Source organism: Poecilia reticulata, linkage group LG2, assembly GCF_000633615.1.
Source record: "Poecilia reticulata strain Guanapo linkage group LG2, Guppy_female_1.0+MT, whole genome shotgun sequence".
Classification (NCBI taxonomy): domain Eukaryota; kingdom Metazoa; phylum Chordata; class Actinopteri; order Cyprinodontiformes; family Poeciliidae; genus Poecilia; species Poecilia reticulata.
In genome coordinates, this window is record NC_024332.1 from 33,358,493 (window position 1) to 33,362,854 (window position 4,362).

Sequence of the window (4,362 nt, forward strand, 5' to 3'; positions counted from 1 at the left end):
GGAGAAGTGCTCCTAGTCTGGGAGAAGCGCTCCTGGTCTGGGCTGCGGTTTTGACATCCGGAGCCACATTTAGCGCTCACCTGGCTGCAGGAGGAAGATCTGGGATGYTTGAAGATGCTTGGAGACGCCAGGCTTAAAGAGCTCTTCAATTCAATATGCTTAACATTGAAGTCATAGGAAACAGGGTAGCGCTTTGTCAGTGTACACATAAAAATAAATTAGCCACGATGCGCTCGAAGCATTTAGTTTTAGTGCTGCATTTAAAATCTGCCTCTTTCAAGTGCTACACAATTTGTACAGCAATTATTTACTTTTTCCTGAAAGTTTTTTRCATTTTAAATTTTTTAAATATTAAATTTTTTTTATCCTCCACTCTCCTGAAGTGGAAACCGGCTTTCTAGTGTGTCAGAGCACATATAGCTTAAGGGAGCAGCGAGGATCAGATGTGAAAGAATTGTAAATTCATTGTGTGCCTATCAGATCTGTGAGATCGTTGTCTAAGCTTCCTGAGAGTTGGAAGCTCCCTAATATTTTTATCCGACCCTTCCACGTGTTTCACTGCAGCTTCTGTAGAGATCCACTTCTCAGGAAGCTTTTTTTTCTTCTTTTTCTTCTTCTTCTTTTTCTTCTCCTTCTCGCTGTACAACCTGTTGCATGACTAATTTGTTACTACGGCACTAAATTAAAATTAAAATTAAAAGCAGGAATTAATAATCAGCAAAGCAACTGTGGACAGCAGCATGCGGTGGTGAGGAGGTGTGGATGGTGTGGCTGGGATGAGGAGGATCCCTCTGAGATGATGACTTAGCCTGTGACTAAGCTAAAGAAATACACAACAAATGAAAGCGGAAAGTTTCCACCTGAGGGGAAATCACGCGGTGACTGACAGCTTCAGCCATACGAGCCGTGGGTCTTCTTATTTAATCTCTGAGTGGTTGTATTAATGTGGATACAGCCTGTCATGGACACAAAGTAAACCCCTCATTGATTAGGGATGAGAGTCATAAAGCCTCCTGGAGCAGAGCTACTTCAGCCATTTTCCTTCAGTCAGCCTGCGAGAAAATCTGTCCTTGATGATTTATTCTTATTGGCTTGTGGAGGTCAGCTGTTTGAGCAGAAGAAAAGAGAAATGTTAATTTTGGCTACACATGGACCGGTTACTTGTGTCAAGGTTTGCTATGGGCTAAGAAACAAAAAAAGGTTCTGTCTCACTCTTCCTACCATTTAATGTTCTTTTATTGAGATGTAAAAGAAGGAGCCAGAGGGGTCTCAGAGTCTCCTTTGGCTGCGTGGTGCATTAAGTGATGCAGTGCTGCCCCTCCCCTACCTGTTCCCGCACACTGCTCGTCAGCTTACTGAAAGAAGATCTGTAGTTGAAACCAGGTATCTCACGGTACGAAAACGCGTCGACTTCATTTTCTCCCTGTCTGACATTAAGTAAAATAAAAAATGTTCTTAATTTTAGGTCCTTTAGAATCATCAAATGAATTTCCATTTGCTAAACGATAAATTCATAAGAGAGATAATTTATTAAAAACATTTTGCCACTATCCTCAGATTGACAAATTTACATAAACTAAGTCTATTAAGCCTTCAAAGAATTTGGGAAAAGCTCTGACRATGATWTCATGACTTTATTCTGATAGATTATTGCCTAACATTTAAGTTAAATAGAGGCAACACCTCAAACACACAGCTTCCTTGTGTGACATGACGTAAAAGTCAAGACATCATCCAAGTTATCCGGAAGAGAAGCGCGGATGAAAAAAGTGTGTTTCCTCTATGGGTCCAGCCATTACGCTTTCAGGAAACGGGACAGACTCTGTGTCTCAGAGACGAGTGTGCTTTCCTGTGAAATATGTGAAAAGCAAAWGAAAGTCGTGAAAATTACATGTGAAAAGAAAAAAAGTTTTTATCAGTTTTATCTGAARCTAATATAAAAAAAGTCACTATCCACAGTGAAACAAGTGGTCGGGCTGAAAGGCTACTCAGGAGTGAAGAAGTCATTATTCCAAAAGGAACATAAAAGCCAGATAGAGAGATGAAGGTGTTCATTTTTGGAGACGTAGGGTGAATTTTGCCGTATTGATTTGGAGAAAAATGGTGAAGGTTGCCAGACTGAGAGCATTTTTTGAATGGTGAAGCATGTGAGTGGCATTATAATGCTGTCTGAGTGTTTTCTGGTGTAAGTGGGACTTGTACACTTTACAAAATGGATGGCATCATGAGGAAATAACGTTATGTTGAAATATTGAAGCAACATAAAAAGACATCAGCCAGGAAGTTAAAGCTTAACTAGAAAAAGGTCTTTTTTTTTAACCATCTAATTAGTTACAAAATGGCCTCAGGACAACAAAGTCAGTGTTTTTTAGTGGCCATTACAAAGTCCAGTCTTAATCACATAGAAAATTCATGGGAAGAGCTAAAAAGGTGAGTGTGAGCAAGGCGACCTACAAACCTGACTCAGTAACCCCAGTTCTATCAGGAGGAAATGGCAAAAATCTCGACAACCTTCTTCCAAATGCAAACTTCTGAGTTTTAATAGATATCTTCTTATTGTTGAATTCAGTTACTAGAGTTATGTTTGGCAATTCTAACTGCTCTAACAGTTTAGCCTGGTTTATTTTCAGACCATGTGGAAAAACCAAAGTGATGCAGGTTTTTGTTGTACTGTGTATGAAAATTCTGGTTTCAAGCAACTTTACAACTCCATAGTATCCTAAAGTGCAGCACATAGGATACAAAGAAACAATGGGATAGTTTGATAAAAGTAACACACAAATGTCACAAAAGTTATCATTAATTTAAACATGTTTCATAGCAGCTTTGTTGTAAGAAGCAGTCCGGGACAGAATCTGTGGAATAAAAGATTATATTAGCTCCATGTAATGGCACGATGAAAGCCTTTTTCTTGGCCATAGTGTGATAGGTGTATGCATGTGGGTGTACAAAGTCAGCTTTCTGCGCAAGAAACAGTTGCTTTTCTGTTTTAAGTAAGTGCAGCTCGATCATGTAATGCAGTTTTGTTCCAAATGTCTGAAAACTGTGAAGTTGTTGTGTTTTTCTGAAGATTTCCACACTTTGAAAATCTCATGCTGGCCCACCTATCAAGATACAGAAAGGGAAACGTGGGGCTGCTCTCATCTCATTTAGACACTGATGTGAGCAGATGTTCAAGGTATAGCCGCTAATCAGGCTTTTATGAATCGCTGGCGTCCTTAAATTTGGTGGATGTGATTTAATGAGATATAAATCAGGATTACGAGTCTGTGCTCAAGTTCTTTTACTGGAGACAAAATAAAATTCAAAGATGCAAGGTCTCTCCTTCGTCTTCAGCGATCCTGCCCCCCCTTGGTCGCTGGGTTTTTTTTTGTCCCGTGTTCAGCATAGGAACAGAGAAGTCACGTAGAAATGACAGAGCAGAGACAGAAATGTCAACTGCTTCATTTTGGATATAAAGCTGAGCACTTCCAGGCTTTCAGTGAAGCTGGTTGTCACAGCGGGCCGACGAGGGCGTGGCGTTCTGAGAGGGTGGGCAGCTGAGGCGCGCAGCAGGTGGCCTTTCTCACACTGGCAGAACACCCCCTCCCCCATGCTTGTGYCGTATCATCACCATATAAAACTGCTTCGCTGGTACAACTTAAGACCCCTGATGGTTTTTGAACAGGTGAAGCATCTAAAGGAGCCAATCAGGTTTGAGACBGAGCTGAGACTTAAATTGTCAGAGGGAATGTTGTCGACCCACAGCTGGTCATATAGACGGCTTGATTTGGGATTTTTGAGTCTTTAAAAGTTTCTCCTGTCTTTTCACAATGAATTGACGTTGGATCCAAAGATGGAACAGATTCCTCAAGAAATTCCTCTTGTGAAAGCTTATTAAAGGCTAATTGGCATCACAGATTGATTGCATAGTAGTGCAATGGGATAGACCAGAGTCTGAAATATAGAATAGATAGGTATTAAATTTAGTGGGAGGGTGACTATCCATGCTTTTTGTGACCAAATATTTACAAACAGCCACATTTGTCTTTCATGTAAGTAAGGAAAGGGTGTAGAAACCTTCCTTTCAGCCAGCCGACTGGCAGTGCACAACACATGCTGGAGGTGTAATGTTGCGTGTTACACAGTTTTGAAAATTAGAACAAAATACAGTAACTCGTGCTGCATTATCTAAGGAAATTAAATAATTGAGGTGTAGTTGTACAATCATCCATTCTACTGGTCGGATTAATTATTTTTCATGGAACGCATTAAGGCATCTACCTTGAAATACAACAATGTTGCCATTATTCTATCCAGGCATTCCATAGCAATTGAGAGCATGCACATTGATATTGTGATGCAATATATTGTGCAAGTCCA

General features: G+C 40.3%; 1 protein-coding gene and 1 long non-coding RNA gene across 3 annotated transcripts in view; one reads left to right on the top strand and one right to left on the bottom strand.

The window, feature by feature from the left end:
• igf2bp2a (insulin-like growth factor 2 mRNA binding protein 2a) overlaps positions 1–4,362 on the top strand; it is an 88,116-nt gene that overhangs the window by 22,803 nt on the left and 60,951 nt on the right. The gene's annotated exons all lie outside the window — the stretch shown is intronic.
• On the bottom strand, positions 905–2,599 carry LOC103461663 (uncharacterized). Its single transcript, XR_533166.1, has 4 exons — positions 2,459–2,599; positions 1,684–1,849; positions 1,222–1,427; positions 905–1,105 (listed from the first exon to the last, which is right to left on the bottom strand). It is a non-coding gene; the product is annotated as an uncharacterized LOC103461663 (long non-coding RNA).